This window comes from Salvelinus namaycush, chromosome 37 (assembly GCF_016432855.1).
Source record: "Salvelinus namaycush isolate Seneca chromosome 37, SaNama_1.0, whole genome shotgun sequence".
NCBI classification, from domain to species: Eukaryota; Metazoa; Chordata; class Actinopteri; order Salmoniformes; family Salmonidae; genus Salvelinus; species Salvelinus namaycush.
This window is the reverse complement of record NC_052343.1, coordinates 16,326,893-16,345,284: the sequence shown is the minus strand read 5'-3', so window position 1 is coordinate 16,345,284 and position 18,392 is coordinate 16,326,893. Positions and strand designations below refer to the sequence as shown.

Genomic DNA, 18,392 nt, shown 5'->3' with positions numbered 1-18,392 from the left:
ACTATTCAATGACCTACACAACGTTGAGCTGGCGCAGAGCACAGGACGTCAACAACAGCTTATTCATTTTCAAAGTCGAAAGCAAGGTTCCAGCAACCACTGAAGGGCTGTCATTTCCTGGACACTATCCGAGGCTTGATACTGACCAACGTTGTAACTTTTAGGAGCGATTACAACAACTCCAGGATGGAAGTGGCCCTGGTATCGTATGCAAATACGTACGCTGACGTAGTTGATCATGTGGTTTTTGGCGTAGATCCCCCTGCGAACGCGGATTTTTTTTCGGCTGTTGTCTGGCGGATTCGGTCGAATCTGTAGAATAAATCGTCGTATTCGGTTGTTATCGTCTTGAAAGACCCGTTTTGGTCCCCGTTTACCGGTGCTCGGCATCACAGCGCATCATACGTGGTGGACAGGTAAGAATCTGCCAAATAGAATATTTATCAGTTTGCATATCGGCGAAAACAAGTCCCAAAGTTAAACCTGTAGCCTAGCTATGTAGCTAGCTAGCCTCCCACCACCACTGTTTCTGTACGCAGACGCCACTACATATTTAACTTGGCTAGCCAGTAAACTTTGATTGTCCCGGTGTGGCTACACCTGATTGACGACCTGCGAGTAGTAACAATGTATCCAGTTTCAAGCAATGAAACGATGTGCCTACAGTCCTCTCGCTTTAGGAAGTTTTGTTTGCCATAATGCTGCGGTAATGTTAGTCGAGATTTGTGGGAGAGGACTTGTACTTTTTCCCTATGTCGACATAACCAGCAAAATATGGCCTCCACGCCGACATGGCGTTACGTCGTTGGCGAGGGAAGGGGACATTTGGACATTTTAACTTGAATGTTTTATTTATCTTGCCTATTTCTGTTGTATGCTATGGAATGGCGATTGGAATCATAAGACCAGAACGTTTATAAATTGTATTCTAGTTCTGGAGTTTAACCAGCAACCTACTTCGATTTCGGGTACCAATGCCGTCCGTCGTATGATGTAGGCAGGCTGCAGGCAGCGGTGACGCCTTCTTGCACGTCCCTACTGCACTGTGGCAACAGTCACAGTGGGATAAAACGCCTCGTTGCAGTACAGCCAGACTACTGGTCGAAGTAGAATACTTAGCACATATTGGTGGTTTAAGACGGGCTTGGTTCTCAGTATCAAGTTTGTTTCTTGATAAAGATCTATGCATATGAAATGAGCCTGACACAATAGGCAATATCTTTACAAACTACAGTACTGTGGCCCCATGTTATCTAAATGTAATTTCCTCATGCTACAGTACATGCTCATAATGTAGCCAAGTCAAGAAACGTCTGAAGTAGAGTTATTTTATTGTGGTATTTAGTAGAGAGGGGGGTTACAGATTGGTGTGATTATGGTGTCTAAAAGCCTGAAGAGATGACCTGATTTGACTTTTAGCCTACTGCATGTGTCCACTTACACCACTGTTAAAGGTACAGTGCATTGCTTTTATGTTCACACGGGATTTCACATCAACAATTGTAGACCTCATCAACTAGGTTACTAACACAGGAGGTTGGCGGCACATTAATTGGGGAGGATGGGCTCGTGGTAATGACTGGAGCGGAATAAGTGGAATGGTATCAAACACATGGTTTCCAGGTGTTTGATGCCGTTCCGGAAAATTATGAGCCGTTCTCCCCTCAGCAGCCTCCACTGGTTACTAGGCATATTCGGGATAGGATCACGCAGGGTTTGTGTATATCATCACATTAGTTGGGGGGGGTGTGTATCATCAAAATTAGTGACCTGACTAATCCAGTCATGTCACAGTTGTACAGCGTCTCCAGGGTGACAACGTCAGTTAATCTCTGACTGGTAGAATGTATTTGTTCAGATCAAGGCATGGCAGTCATTCTCAAGTCATTTGTACACACTGACTGCTGATGGAGTCATACAGCAGTCGTAGATCACAGTTCTATTACTTGGGCTTAGGTTGCTGAAGAAAAACGTAGGCCTACATCCATTTAGTCTCCCTCTCTCCTCCTCCCCATTCAGTGTCCTTGGTCTTTTCATGGTCCAGGCAGCGAATGGCTTGTTTAAAGATGGCCGCTTGTTCTTTGTGACTCATGTGGTGCTCACCTCAGCAATATCCTCTGTCAGACTCGGGGAGATGTTGTTCCTGCCTCCTCCTCCTCTGTGCTTCTAGATGTTGTGTCGTTAGCTAGGGGACTAAGATGGCCCTGGTGATGTCATATCTGCTGTGGGCATGTCTTCCTGTAAAAGCCCTGTAGTCTGTCTGTGTGGAGCGGCCATAGTCACGATGACTTCATGACAGCATAGAGACAGCCTCGTTAGCCTTGCACTTAGTTATTAGGCAGTCGGGCCCCAAAAATGTAGTTTGTCTTCTCAGTGAGAGAGTTGAGGAGCTACTTTTGTTTGAAAATGTACGCACTCTCTACTGTAAGTCGCTCTGTATAATAGCGTCTGCTAAATGACACAAATATATTTATTAGGCAGTCAGGCCCCCAAAATGTAGTTCATCTCCTCAGTGAGCAGGTTGAGGAAGAGTCCAGACTAATGCAGTGCTCATCATGAATCATATGATAATCACCATATGATTACCCTCGCTAGCTCTTTCAACCTGATTGGCCTGCAGCCCTGTCAATCACCCTTCAATCCCCCCCACTCATTCCAACCAATTGGGGAGCTTGGACACACTCTAGTGCTCCACCCCGTCACCTCAAGTTAGCGTGTGTTTACATGCCGTCGTAAGAAGAAAAGATACATGTTGTGTAGTGACATACTGTTTCTATCTTGAGGTGTTGTGCGTCCATCGAACATAACCACACAACAATATCAAGAAGTTGACCGGAATCGTCTGTGTGTCGTGTGATGGTTACTAAGTGTTTAATATGGGCCTCAACATCATGTTCTGACCGGACAACACTGGCGTGAGCAGAACCTAAGCAATCAACGTCAGTTAATAGCAGGTGAGGACATTCGCAGCCGACCACTCACACGAGCTGTTTGTTTTCATGGTCCTAGGTCTCGTCTGTGTTGGTCGTTAACTGTGTTGTTTATTTTTCACTTTGGTAATGATTCAAAAAGACTGCATGCAGCAGATTACGTAATGTTGCATAATAATATTACCGACTCAATTTCCTTCGTGTGGATTACAATGAGTAATCACCGTTGTCCAATCAGAGTAGTAAGAACGAGAGGATCAGAATTCACAGGGTATATGAGAGGACTGTGGCTGTTTCTTTTTCAAAACAATAACCTACTTATAGTTTGAACCAACTCTCAGCTCTTTCCTATCGAATGTCCTCTGAAACCACTACTCAAGAAATATGTACATTTTAAAAATATATATTTGAGTCATTTAGCAGACGCTGTTATCCAAAGCGACGTAAGCATGAAACACACGGAGAATGTCACTGCCGATAGACGTTTCTTCTGTTGCTAGAACAAAAGCAGTAGCTGCAGCATGCCGACCCAGAACCTGACTTTTCTACCTGTAGAATCGCAATGCTCGTCAGTGGCCAACAACTTGGGCTTTGAGCCAATCAGAGAGCACGAACCCCCACGTGGGGGGAGCCAACGGGAGTGAGAACAAAAAAGGGGAAAAGTGTGCATTTTCTCCATACATCCTCAGTTCAATGTCATGAGCCAGTCACACTTCACACTGTATGCAATGTGGGCTATGGGATGGTAGCTAACTAAGTGCACAGACGCAATGCACACAAGGCTTGGGCAGTGTACCGTATACCGAGGTATTTGGAAGTGGCCACGGGATGGTTTTTCAATACCGCTGAAACTATTTATTTTGACCTTTTTCAATACATTTTTATATTTGAAGCTACTTTTTAAGTAAATACCTGCAGGCAACTTGTGCAATACATTAAGAGAGGAAGCTGATCGCGTTGATCATTTCACCTGACACATTATGAAGCTCACCGTAGTTCCCCAGAACAGTTGAGACAGTCACATGTTTGTTTGTAAATAGCACAACAGGAGAAAGTGCAACACATTCAGCAGAAAATAGCACATGAACATACATTGCCAAACACTACTGCCACCTTCTGGTTTGGAGTATTTTAAAAGGGCAGAGTAGCTGACGACTTAAAGGTTTTTGCTGTGTGAACACAAACAGAGATTGAGTACCGACACCGTTCAGAGGTGCTAAATACTGTCGGCAGGCAAACGTTTGACCAGTGTGTCTAAGCTATTATTATTATTATATTGAACCTTTATTTAACTAGGCAAGTCAGTCGAGCTTCAGATAGACAGCTAGGTGAGACCAGCACGTTTCAGCCCATAGTACATTTGTCCTCCGTGTTTATCAGCCAAGTCAGTGCTACTAGGAAAAGACAAGTGCCAGTGTTTGAGTTACATAGGGATTGTTTTATCTGGAACTAAAAGAAGCTGAACTGTTGGAAAGAAAGAGCTTCACAGAGGAGAAGCAGAGACTGTCAATAGAGTCCTGAAGCCACACAACGCTCACACAGGCCGCATGGGTTTCCTAGGTAACGTCTCCCATCTGTTTTCTACTCAACAACAGTAAATTGATGTATTCATGTGTGTAATGGGCAGGCTTTCATGTTGGAAGAGACATGATAGGAGAGGAAGAGACATGATAGGAGAGGAAGAGACATGATAGGAGAGGAAGAGACATGACAGGAGAGGAAGAGAGATGACAGGAGAGGAAGAGAGATGACAGGAGAGGAAGAGAGATGATAGGAGAAGAAGAGAAAGAGGGATGATAGGAGTGGGAGTTCGTACTGTTATCTAAGCTAGATGCCCTCAATCTCACACAAATGATCAAGAAACCTACAAGGTACAACCCTAAATCCGTAACCATGGGCACCCTCATAGATATCATCCAGACCAACTTGCCCTCTAAATACACCTCTGCTGTCTTCAACCAGGATCTCAGCGATCGCTGCCTCATTGCCTGTGTCCGTAATGGGTCCGCGGTCAAACTACCACCCCTCTTCACTGTCAAACGCTCCCTTAAACACTTGGTTGCTCTTTAAAAGTGTTTTCCTCACCATCTTAAATAAGCATGCCCCGTTCAAAAAATGTAGAACTAAGAACGGATATAGCCCTTGGTTCACTCCAGACCTGACTGCCCTTGACCAGCACAGAAACATCCTGTGGCAAACTGCATTAACATCGAATAGCCCCCACGATATGCAACTTTTCAGGGAAGTTAGGAACCAATATACACAGTCAGTTAGGAAAGCTAAGGCTAGCTTTTTCAAACAGAAATTTGCATCCTGTAGCACTAATTACAAAACGTTTTGGGACACTGTAAAGTCCATGGAGAATAAGATCACCTCCTCCCAGCTTCCCACTGCACTGAGGCTAGGAAACACTGTCACTGTCGATTATCGTAGATTTATCGGTGATTTCAATAAGCATTTTGCTACGGCTGGCTATGCTTTCCACCTGGCTGCCCCTACCCCGGCCAACAGCTCTGCAACCCCCCCCCCCCCCCCCCCCCCCCGCAGAAAATTGCCCAAGCCCCCTCCGCTTCTCCTTCACCCAAATTCAGACAGCTGATGTTCTGAAAGAGCAGCAAAATCTGGATCCCAACAAATTAGCTGGGCTAGAAAATCTGGACCCTCTCTTTCTAAAATTATTCGCCAAAATTGTTGCTATTACTAGTATGTTCAACCTCTCTTTCGTATCTTCTGAGATCCCCAAAGATTGGAAAGCTGCCGAGGTCATCCCCCTCTTCAAAAGGGAAGACACTCTAGACCCAAACTGTTATAGACCTATATCCATCCTTCCCTGCCTTTTCTAAATTCTTCGAAAGCCAAGTTAACAAACAGATCATCGACCATTTCAAATCCCACCGTACCTTTTTCACTATGCAATCTGGTTTCCGAGCTGGTCATGGCTGCACCTCAGCCACGCTCAAGGTCCTAAACGATATCATAACCGCCATCGATAAAAGACAGTACTGTGCAGCCGTCTTCATCGACCTGGCCAAGGCTTTCGACTCTGTCGATCACCGCATTCTTGTCGGCAGACTCAACAGCCTTGGTTTCTCAAATGACTGCCTCGCCTGAATCACCAACTACTTCTCAGAGTTCCGTGTGTCAAATTGGAGGGCCTGTTGTCCGGTCCTCTGGCAGTCTCTATGGGTTGCCACAGGGTTCAATTCTCGGGCTGACTCTTTTCTCTGTATATATCAATGATGTCGCTTTTGCTGCGGGTGACTCTCTGATCCATCTCTACACAGACGACACCATTCTGTATACCTCTGGCCCTTCTTTGGACACTGCGTTAACAAACCTCCAGACGAGCTTCAATGCCATACAACACTCCTTCCGTGGCCTCCAACTGCTTTTAAATGCTAGTAAAACTAAATGGATGCTCTTCAACCGATTGCTGCCCGCACCCGCCCGCCCGACTAGCATCACTACTCTGGACGGTTCTGACTTAGAATATGTGGACAACTACAAATACCTAGGTGTCTGGTTAGACTGTAAACGTTCCTTCCAGACTCACATTAAGCATCTCCAATCCAAAATGAAATCTAGAATCGGCTTCCTATTTCGCAAAACAAAGCCTTCACTCATTCTGCCAAACACCCTCGTAAAACGGACAATCCTACCGATCCTTGACTTTGGCGATGTCATTTACAAAATAGCCCCCAACACTCTACTCAGCAAATTGGATGCAGTCTATCACAGTGCCATCTGTTTTGTCACCAAAGCCCCATATACTACCCACCCCTGCGACCTGTATGCTCTCGTTAGCTGGCCCTCGCTACATATTCATCATCACAACCCACTGGCTCCAGGTCATCTATAAGTCTTTGCTAGGTAAAGCCCCGCCTTATCTCGGCTCACTGGTCACCATAGCAACACCCACCCGTAGTACGCGCTCCAGCGGGTATATTTCACTGGTCATCCCCAAAGCCAACACCTGCTTTGGCCGCCTTTCCTTCCAGTCCTCTGCTACCAATGACTGAAACGAACTGCAAAAATCACTGAAGCTAGAGACCATTATCTCCCTTTAACTTTAAGCATCAGCTGTCAGAGCAGCTTACTGATCACTGTACCTGTACACAGCCCATCCGTAAATAGCACACCCAACTACCTCATCCCCATATTATTATTTATTTATTTTTGCTCCCCAGTATCTCTACTTGCACATCATCTGCACATCTATCACTCGTGTTAATGCTAAATTGTAATTATTTTGCCTCTATGGCCTATTTGTCTTACCTTCCTAATCTTACTACATTTGCACTCACTGTACATAGACTTTTTCTATTGTTTTATTGACTGTACGTTTGTTTGTGTAACTCTGTGTTGTATTTGTCGCACTGCTTTGCTTTGTCTTGGCCATTTGTCTTTGTCTTGGTTATAAATGAGAACTTGTTCTCAACTGGCCTACCTGGTTAAATAAAGGTGAAATAAAAATAATTGTTAAATTTAAGAGGGTGAGAGGAGGGAAAGGAAGGAGAGAGGGGGAACGGCAAGGAAGGAGTGTAACTGACAATTAACCTGTCAATCTATGTCGTTGGTTTTTGTATGAAATGCTTACGTGTTCGCTATGCGGGGGAACTGGTAAGACAAGCGGAACTACGTGGCTAAAATCTGTTGTAACGGGGATTATTATCATAGCAACACACCTTTTGAGTGAAGACAATCCCACGCTGTGTTAGCTAGGTTTTTTGTGTCTTCGGGTGTAGTTCGTAACGGTTGAAGCGTGTATGTTAGGATGGGAACGATATAATAATTAAGGATGAAACGTGAATTCATGCCAGGAACAAGAAGTGTGAAGTTTTGGATTTCCTCCCTTCTGTAATAAGCAGCCAATTAGGTATTTTTACTTTATTCATGTGTTTAATCCGATACTGTTATAGCTCCGGCTAAACTGTTTTGATGTATGTAACCACTTCAGAGTTATACCAAGCTAATGTCACTCGTAAGATAAGGTTGTAGGAGTGTGCCTAACTGTATTTTCATTTACTTTCTAGTTCTCACGGAAGGTGATAATTCTGACAAACTACAGAATAAAATCAAGGAACGGTTGTGCTCGTGGTTACCGGAGGGAGGAGGAGGAGGGGGGAGGAGAGGGAAATGAGGAAGAACGGGAGGGGGGAGGAGGAGAGGGAAATGAGGAAGAACGGGAGGGGGAGGACGAGGGGGAAAGGAGGAAGAACGGGAGGGGGAGGAGGAGAGGGAAATGAGGAAGAACGGGAGGGGGAGGAGGAGAGGGAAATGAGGAAGAACGGGAGGGGGGAGGAGGAGAGGGAAATGAGGAAGAACAGGAGGGGGGAGGAGGAGAGGGAAATGAGGAAGAACGGGAGGGGGAGGAGGAGAGGGAAATGAGGAAGAAAGGGAGGGGGGAGGAAGGAGAGAAACAGAGGACAGGTTGAGGGAAGAAGACGAGAGAAGGAAAGGAGAAGAGTATGTGAAGGCAAGGAGAGAGCATAAGAGGAGAGGACGAATCAGAATCAAAGTTTATTGGTTGCATACACAGATTTGCAGATGTTGCAGGTGCAGCGAAATGCTGGAGGAAGGGAGAGGACAGAAGAGCTCAGCTGGGGCTCTTCTCTCTGACTGCAGAAACCCACCGCTCTGACCCAGTCACGTGTCTCCAGCCTGACCAGCAGGTCACCCCTGCTGTAGCAGAGGCTGTCTGATATGTGGACACCCAGTAACACCAGCCAAGCTTGGTTGACTACAGTAGGTCGAACAACTGTCGCTGGTATAGGCTAGAGGAGGTACTCTGGATGTACAGGTGGTTCATTAGAGAAACACTACTAGGTAACCTTGTGTTGAATGCCACAACAGAAATTCCCTATTTATTCTATTCCAACCTTCTTTATCCCAACATGTGAAATACAGTTGCATAACAACTAATGTTCCAAAACGTAGTTCTGACCGTATTTGATCTCAGTAGTGGAGAAGCCACTTTTAAAAGATGACCCTGGCACAAATATGCCATGCAGTCTAAACCATTCCGTCAGGATTTCATAACTGTCTGGGACCGCAGCCATCACGATCTGGGTTCAAATACTATTTTAAATCTTTCAAATACGTTGAGCGTTTGCTCGAGCCTGCCTGGTGTGCCAGATGGGTTTTCACTTTCACAACTACTCTACTTCCATTGCGCCAGGCAAGCTAAATCAAGCCCAGATGGAGTATTTGAAATAATATTTGAACCGGGGTCTGGCAGCCATGGAAGAGGGAGATCTGTCTCTGGCTGGTTTTGGTTTCAGTTGGAAACACCATGTGTAGCCCAGGGTTAGGAGGCAACTTAGGACTGTTACAAATGGTTTTACCAGACACCACCCTTCCAGGACTGACTGTTACAAATGGTTTTACCAGACACCACCCTGCCAGGACTGACTGTTACAAATGGTTTTACCAGACACCACCCTGCCAGGACTGACTGCTACAGATGGTTTTACCAGACACCACCCTGCCAGGACTGACTGTTACAGATGGTTTTACCAGACACCACCCTGCCAGGACTGACTGTTACAGATGGTTTTACCAGACACCACCCTGCCAGGACTGACTGTTACAGATGGTTTTACCAGACACCACCCTGCCAGGACTGACTGTTACAGATGGTTTTACCAGACACGGTCCTGCCAGGACTGACACACTCATGTCCACACAGCTCCTCATGTCAAGTCTCCGGTTTCCTTAAAGGCCCAATGCAGACTGTTTTATATCAATATCAAATCATTTCTGGGTAACAATGAAGTACCTAACTGTAATTGTTTTTAAATTAAAATGGTCAAAATTAAACAGAAATAGCTTCTTAGCCAAGTGCAATTTCTCAAGCAACATTTTTGCTAGGACTGTGAGTGGGGAGCTGTTATTGGCAGAGGTTTGAAAGTCTCTTATTATTGGTCTATTAACTAATTTAACAGAACTCCATCCCACCAAAACAGGCAGAAATTTAAGGCCGTCTTTTCAACCAGTTCTTACACTAAAAGGGACTTAATAAGCATAGTTTTCACAATTACACAGTAATATTCCAACCTCAGTGTGGATAGATATATATTAACCCACACTATGAAATATTCTCAGGGTTAGACTGCGTGGTCATTTTCAGGGTCAGACTGCGTGGTCATTCTCAGGGTTAGACTGCGTGGTCATTCTCAGGGTTAGACTGCATTGTGAGAGCATGGTCATTCTCAGGGTTAGACTGCATTGTGAGAGCATGGTCATTCTCAGGGTTAGACTGCGTGGTCATTCTCAGGGTTAGACTGCATTGTGAGAGCGTGGTCATTCTCAGGGTTAGACTGCGTGGTCATTCTCAGGGTTAGACTGCATGGTCATTCTCAGGGTTAGACTGCATGGTCATTCTCAGGGTTAGACTGCGTGGTCATTCTCAGGGTTAGACTGCGTGGTCATTCTCAGGGTTAGACTGCGTGGTCATTCTCAGGGTTAGACTGCGTGGTCATTCTCAGGGTTAGACTGCGTGGTCATTCTCAGGGTTAGACTGCGTGGTCATTCTCAGGGTTAGACTGCGTGGTCATTCTCAGGGTTAGACTGCGTGGTCATTCTCAGGGTTAGACTGCGTGGTCATTCTCAGGGTTAGACTGCGTGGTCATTCTCAGGGTTAGACTGCGTGGTCATTCTCAGGGTTAGACTGCGTGGTCATTCTCAGGGTTAGACTGCATGGTCATTCTCAGGGTTAGACTGCATTGTGAGAGCATGGTCATTCTCAGGGTTAGACTGCATTGTGAGAGCATGGTCATTCTCAGGGTTAGACTGCGTGGTCATTCTCAGGGTTAGACTGCGTGGTCATTCTCAGGGTTAGACTGCGTGGTCATTCTCAGGGTTAGACTGCGTGGTCATTCTCAGGGTTAGACTGCGTGGTCATTCTCAGGGTTAGACTGCGTGGTCATTCTCAGGGTTAGACTGCGTGGTCATTCTCAGGGTTAGACTGCGTGGTCATTCTCAGGGTTAGACTGCGTGGTCATTCTCAGGGTTAGACTGCGTGGTCATTCTCAGGGTTAGACTGCGTGGTCATTCTCAGGGTTAGACTGCGTGGTCATTCTCAGGGTTAGACTGCGTGGTCATTCTCAGGGTTAGACTGCGTGGTCATTCTCAGGGTTAGACTGCGTGGTCATTCTCAGGGTTAGACTGCGCGGTCATTCTCAGGGTTAGACTGCGCGGTCATTCTCAGGGTTAGACTGCGCGGTCATTCTCAGGGTTAGACTGCGCGGTCATTCTCAGGGTCAGACTGCGCGGTCATTCTCAGGGTTAGACTGCGCGGTCATTCTCAGGGTTAGACTGCGCGGTCATTCTCAGGGTTAGACTGCGTGGTCATTCTCAGGGTTAGACTGCGTGGTCATTCTCAGGGTTAGACTGCGCTGGTCATTCTCAGGGTTAGACTGCGCGGTCATTCTCAGGGTTAGACTGCGTGGTCATTCTCAGGGTTAGACTGCGTGGTCATTCTCAGGGTTAGACTGCGTGGTCATTCTCAGGGTTAGACTGCGTGGTCATTCTCAGGGTTAGACTGCGTGGTCATTCTCAGGGTTAGACTGCGTGGTCATTCTCAGGGTTAGACTGCGTGGTCATTCTCAGGGTTAGACTGCGTGGTCATTCTCAGGGTTAGACTGCGTGGTCATTCTCAGGGTTAGACTGCGTGGTCATTCTCAGGGTTAGACTGCGTGGTCATTCTCAGGGTTAGACTGCGTGGTCATTCTCAGGGTTAGACTGCGTGGTCATTCTCAGGGTTAGACTGCGTGGTCATTCTCAGGGTTAGACTGCGTGGTCATTCTCAGGGTTAGACTGCGTGGTCATTCTCAGGGTTAGACTGCGTGGTCATTCTCCGGGTTAGACTGCGTGGTCATTCTCCGGGTTAGACTGCGTGGTCATTCTCCGGGTTAGACTGCGTGGTCATTCTCCGGGTTAGACTGCGTGGTCATTCTCAGGGTTAGACTGCGTGGTCATTCTCAGGGTTAGACTGCGCGGTCATTCTCCGGGTTAGACTGCGCGGTCATTCTCCGGGTTAGACTGCGCGGTCATTCTCCGGGTTAGACTGCGCGGTCATTCTCCGGGTTAGACTGCGCGGTCATTCTCCGGGTTAGACTGCGCGGTCATTCTCAGGGTTAGACTGCGCGGTCATTCTCAGGGTTAGACTGCGCGGTCATTCTCAGGGTTAGACTGCGCGGTCATTCTCAGGGTTAGACTGCGCGGTCATTCTCAGGGTCAGACTGCGCGGTCATTCTCAGGGTCAGACTGCGCGGTCATTTTCAGGGTCAGACTGCGCGGTCATTTTCAGGGTCAGACTGCGCGGTCATTCTCAGGGTTAGACTGCGCGGTCATTCTCAGGGTTAGACTGCGCGGTCATTCTCAGGGTTAGACTGCGCGGTCATTCTCAGGGTTAGACTGCGTGGTCATTCTCAGGGTTAGACTGCGTGGTCATTCTCAGGGTTAGACTGCGTGGTCATTCTCAGGGTTAGACTGCGTGGTCATTCTCAGGGTTAGACTGCGTGGTCATTCTCAGGGTTAGACTGCGTGGTCATTCTCAGGGTTAGACTGCGTGGTCATTCTCAGGGTTAGACTGCGTGGTCATTCTCAGGGTTAGACTGCATTGTGAGAGCATGGTCATTCTCAGGGTTAGACTGCATGGTCATTCTCAGGGTTAGACTGCATTGTGAGAGCATGGTCATTCTCAGGGTTAGACTGCGTGGTCATTCTCAGGGTTAGACTGCATTGTGAGAGCATGGTCATTCTCAGGGTTAGACTGCATTGTGAGAGCATGGTCATTCTCAGGGTTAGACTGCGTGGTCATTCTCAGGGTTAGACTGCATTGTGAGAGCGTGGTCATTCTCAGGGTTAGACTGCGTGGTCATTCTCAGGGTTAGACTGCATGGTCATTCTCAGGGTTAGACTGCATGGTCATTCTCAGGGTTAGACGGCGTGGTCATTCTCAGGGTTAGACTGCATGGTCATTCTCAGGGTTAGACTGCATTGTGAATGCATGGTCATTCTCAGGGTTAGACTGCATGGTCATTCTCAGGGTTAGACTGCGTGGTCATTCTCAGGGTTTGACTGCGTGGTCATTCTCAGGGTTAGACTGCGTGGTCATTCTCAGGGTTAGACTGCGTGGTCATTCTCAGGGTTAGACGGCGTGGTCATTCTCAGGGTTAGACGGCGTGGTCATTCTCAGGGTTAGACTGCGTGGTCATTCTCAGGGTTAGACGGCGTGGTCATTCTCAGGGTTAGACGGCGTGGTCATTCTCAGGGTTAGACGGCGTGGTCATTCTCAGGGTTAGACGGCGTGGTCATTCTCAGGGTTAGACGGCGTGGTCATTCTCAGGGTTAGACTGCGTGGTCATTCTCAGGGTTAGACGGCGTGGTCATTCTCAGGGTTAGACTGCGTGGTCATTCTCAGGGTTAGACTGCGTGGTCATTCTCAGGGTTAGACTGCGTGGTCATTCTCAGGGTTAGACTGCGTGGTCATTCTCAGGGTTAGACGGCGTGGTCATTCTCAGGGTTAGACGGCGTGGTCATTCTCAGGGTTAGACGGCGTGGTCATTCTCAGGGTTAGACGGCGTGGTCATTCTCAGGGTTAGACGGCGTGGTCATTCTCAGGGTTAGACGGCGTGGTCATTCTCAGGGTTAGACGGCGTGGTCATTCTCAGGGTTAGACGGCGTGGTCATTCTCAGGGTTAGACGGCGTGGTCATTCTCAGGGTTAGACGGCGTGGTCATTCTCAGGGTTAGACGGCGTGGTCATTCTCAGGGTTAGACGGCGTGGTCATTCTCAGGGTTAGACGGCGTGGTCATTCTCAGGGTTAGACGGCGTGGTCATTCTCAGGGTTAGACTGCGTGGTCATTCTCAGGGTTAGACTGCATTGTGAGAGCATGGTCATTCTCAGGGTTAGACGGCGTGGTCATTCTCAGGGTTAGACGGCGTGGTCATTCTCAGGGTTAGACGGCGTGGTCATTCTCAGGGTTAGACGGCGTGGTCATTCTCAGGGTTAGACGGCGTGGTCATTCTCAGGGTTAGACGGCGTGGTCATTCTCAGGGTTAGACGGCGTGGTCATTCTCAGGGTTAGACTGCATTGTGAATGCATGGTCATTCTCAGGGTTAGACTGCGTGGTCATTCTCAGGGTTAGACTGCGTGGTCATTCTCAGGGTTAGACTGCGTGGTCATTCTCAGGGTTAGACTGCGTGGTCATTCTCAGGGTTAGACTGCGTGGTCATTCTCAGGGTTAGACTGCGTGGTCATTCTCAGGGTTAGACTGCGTGGTCATTCTCAGGGTTAGACTGCGTGGTCATTCTCAGGGTCAGACTGCGTGGTCATTCTCAGGGTTAGACTGCGTGGTCATTCTCAGGGTTAGACTGCGTGGTCATTCTCAGGGTTAGACTGCGTGGTCATTCTCAGGGTTAGACTGCATTGTGAGAGCATGGTCATTCTCAGGGTTAGACTGCGTGGTCATTCTCAGGGTTAGACTGCGTGGTCATTCTCAGGGTTAGACTGCGTGGTCATTCTCAGGGTTAGACTGCGTGGTCATTCTCAGGGTTAGACTGCGTGGTCATTCTCAGGGTTAGACTGCGTGGTCATTCTCAGGGTTAGACTGCGTGGTCATTCTCAGGGTTAGACTGCGTGGTCATTCTCAGGGTTAGACTGCGTGGTCATTCTCAGGGTTAGACTGCGTGGTCATTCTCAGGGTTAGACTGCGTGGTCATTCTCAGGGTTAGACTGCGTGGTCATTCTCAGGGTTAGACTGCGTGGTCATTCTCAGGGTTAGACTGCGTGGTCATTCTCAGGGTTAGACTGCGTGGTCATTCTCAGGGTTAGACGGCGTGGTCATTCTCAGGGTTAGACGGCGTGGTCATTCTCAGGGTTAGACGGCGTGGTCATTCTCAGGGTTAGACGGCGTGGTCATTCTCAGGGTTAGACGGCGTGGTCATTCTCAGGGTTAGACGGCGTGGTCATTCTCAGGGTTAGACGGCGTGGTCATTCTCAGGGTTAGACGGCGTGGTCATTCTCAGGGTTAGACGGCGTGGTCATTCTCAGGGTTAGACGGCGTGGTCATTCTCAGGGTTAGACGGCGTGGTCATTCTCAGGGTTAGACGGCGTGGTCATTCTCAGGGTTAGACGGCGTGGTCATTCTCAGGGTTAGACGGCGTGGTCATTCTCAGGGTTAGACGGCGTGGTCATTCTCAGGGTTAGACGGCGTGGTCATTCTCAGGGTTAGACGGCGTGGTCATTCTCAGGGTTAGACGGCGTGGTCATTCTCAGGGTTAGACGCGTGGTCATTCTCAGGGTTAGACGGCGTGGTCATTCTCAGGGTTAGACGGCGTGGTCATTCTCAGGGTTAGACGGCGTGGTCATTCTCAGGGTTAGACGGCGTGGTCATTCTCAGGGTTAGACGGCGTGGTCATTCTCAGGGTTAGACGGCGTGGTCATTCTCAGGGTTAGACGGCGTGGTCATTCTCAGGGTTAGACGGCGTGGTCATTCTCAGGGTTAGACGGCGTGGTCATTCTCAGGGTTAGACTGCATTGTGAATGCATGGTCATTCTCAGGGTTAGACTGCGTGGTCATTCTCAGGGTTAGACTGCGTGGTCATTCTCAGGGTTAGACTGCGTGGTCATTCTCAGGGTTAGACTGCGTGGTCATTCTCAGGGTTAGACTGCGTGGTCATTCTCAGGGTTAGACTGCGTGGTCATTCTCAGGGTTAGACTGCGTGGTCATTCTCAGGGTTAGACTGCGTGGTCATTCTCAGGGTCAGACTGCGTGGTCATTCTCAGGGTCAGACTGCGTGGTCATTCTCAGGGTTAGACTGCGTGGTCATTCTCAGGGTTAGACTGCGTGGTCATTCTCAGGGTTAGACTGCGTGGTCATTCTCAGGGTTAGACTGCATTGTGAGAGCATGGTCATTCTCAGGGTTAGACTGCGTGGTCATTCTCAGGGTTAGACTGCGTGGTCATTCTCAGGGTTAGACTGCGTGGTCATTCTCAGGGTTAGACTGCGTGGTCATTCTCAGGGTTAGACTGCGTGGTCATTCTCAGGGTTAGACTGCGTGGTCATTCTCAGGGTTAGACTGCATTGTGAGAGCATGGTCATTCTCAGGGTTAGACGGCGTGGTCATTCTCAGGGTTAGACGGCGTGGTCATTCTCAGGGTTAGACGGCGTGGTCATTCTCAGGGTTAGACGGCGTGGTCATTCTCAGGGTTAGACGGCGTGGTCATTCTCAGGGTTAGACGGCGTGGTCATTCTCAGGGTTAGACGGCGTGGTCATTCTCAGGGTTAGACGGCGTGGTCATTCTCAGGGTTAGACGGCGTGGTCATTCTCAGGGTTAGACTGCATTGTGAATGCATGGTCATTCTCAGGGTTAGACTGCGTGGTCATTCTCAGGGTTAGACTGCGTGGTCATTCTCAGGGTTAGACTGCGTGGTCATTCTCAGGGTTAGACTGCGTGGTCATTCTCAGGGTTAGACTGCGTGGTCATTCTCAGGGTTAGACTGCGTGGTCATTCTCAGGGTTAGACTGCGTGGTCATTCTCAGGGTCAGACTGCGTGGTCATTCTCAGGGTCAGACTGCGTGGTCATTCTCAGGGTTAGACTGCGTGGTCATTCTCAGGGTTAGACTGCGTGGTCATTCTCAGGGTTAGACTGCGTGGTCATTCTCAGGGTTAGACTGCGTGGTCATTCTCAGGGTTAGACTGCGTGGTCATTCTCAGGGTTAGACTGCGTGGTCATTCTCAGGGTTAGACTGCGTGGTCATTCTCAGGGTTAGACTGCGTGGTCATTCTCAGGGTTAGACTGCGTGGTCATTCTCAGGGTTAGACTGCGTGGTCATTCTCAGGGTTAGACTGCGTGGTCATTCTCAGGGTTAGACTGCGTGGTCATTCTCAGGGTCAGACTGCGTGGTCATTCTCAGGGTCAGACTGCGTGGTCATTCTCAGGGTTAGACTGCGTGGTCATTCTCAGGGTTAGACTGCGTGGTCATTCTCAGGGTTAGACTGCGTGGTCATTCTCAGGGTTAGACTGCATTGTGAGAGCATGGTCATTCTCAGGGTTAGACTGCGTGGTCATTCTCAGGGTTAGACTGCGTGGTCATTCTCAGGGTTAGACTGCGTGGTCATTCTCAGGGTTAGACTGCGTGGTCATTCTCAGGGTTAGACTGCGTGGTCATTCTCAGGGTTAGACTGCGTGGTCATTCTCAGGGTTAGACTGCGTGGTCATTCTCAGGGTTAGACTGCGTGGTCATTCTCAGGGTTAGACTGCGTGGTCATTCTCAGGGTTAGACTGCGTGGTCATTCTCAGGGTTAGACTGCGTGGTCATTCTCAGGGTTAGACTGCGTGGTCATTCTCAGGGTTAGACTGCGTGGTCATTCTCAGGGTTAGACTGCGTGGTCATTCTCAGGGTTAGACTGCGTGGTCATTCTCAGGGTTAGACTGCGTGGTCATTCTCAGGGTTAGACTGCGTGGTCATTCTCAGGGTTAGACTGCGTGGTCATTCTCAGGGTTAGACTGCGTGGTCATTCTCAGGGTTAGACTGCATTGTGAGAGCATGGTCATTCTCAGGGTTAGACTGCGTGGTCATTCTCAGGGTTAGACTGCATGGTCATTCTCAGGGTTAGACTGCGTGGTCATTCTCAGGGTTAGACTGCATTGTGAGAGCATGGTCATTCTCAGGGTTAGACTGCGTGGTCATTCTCAGGGTTAGACTGCGTGGTCATTCTCAGGGTTAGACTGCGTGGTCATTCTCAGGGTTAGACTGCGTGGTCATTCTCAGGGTTAGACTGCGTGGTCATTCTCAGGGTTAGACTGCGTGGTCATTCTCAGGGTTAGACTGCGTGGTCATTCTCAGGGTTAGACTGCGTGGTCATTCTCAGGGTTAGACTGCGTGGTCATTCTCAGGGTTAGACTGCGTGGTCATTCTCAGGGTTAGACTGCGTGGTCATTCTCAGGGTTAGACTGCGTGGTCATTCTCAGGGTTAGACTGCGTGGTCATTCTCAGGGTTAGACTGCGTGGTCATTCTCAGGGTTAGACTGCGTGGTCATTCTCAGGGTTAGACTGCGTGGTCATTCTCAGGGTTAGACTGCGTGGTCATTCTCAGGGTTAGACTGCGTGGTCATTCTCAGGGTTAGACTGCGTGGTCATTCTCAGGGTTAGACTGCGTGGTCATTCTCAGGGTTAGACGGCGCGGTCATTCTCAGGGTTAGACGGCGCGGTCATTCTCAGGGTTAGACGGCGCGGTCATTCTCGGGGTTAGACTGCGCGGTCATTCTCGGGGTTAGACTGCGCGGTCATTCTCGGGGTTAGACTGCAAGGTCATTCTCGGGGTTAGACTGCATTGTGAATGCATGGACAAGGGTTTGATAAGTGTCAAAGTATTTCTGGAAGACTTCATGCTTCCCTCAGCTTGGTAGTAATATTAGGATTCCTTTTCTAAACCAAATACTCAACTC

At 48.6% G+C, this 18,392-nt stretch overlaps 1 protein-coding gene across 1 annotated transcript in view; it reads left to right on the top strand.

The window, feature by feature from the left end:
• The first annotated feature begins 289 nt into the window (after nt 1-289).
• LOC120030993 (zinc fingers and homeoboxes protein 2-like) overlaps nt 290-18,392 on the top strand; it is a 40,814-nt gene continuing 22,711 nt past the window's right edge. Inside the window, exon 1 of the mRNA XM_038976500.1 lies at nt 290-416. The gene's annotated coding sequence lies outside the window, so the exon portion shown is untranslated. The remainder of the gene's footprint in view (nt 417-18,392) is intronic.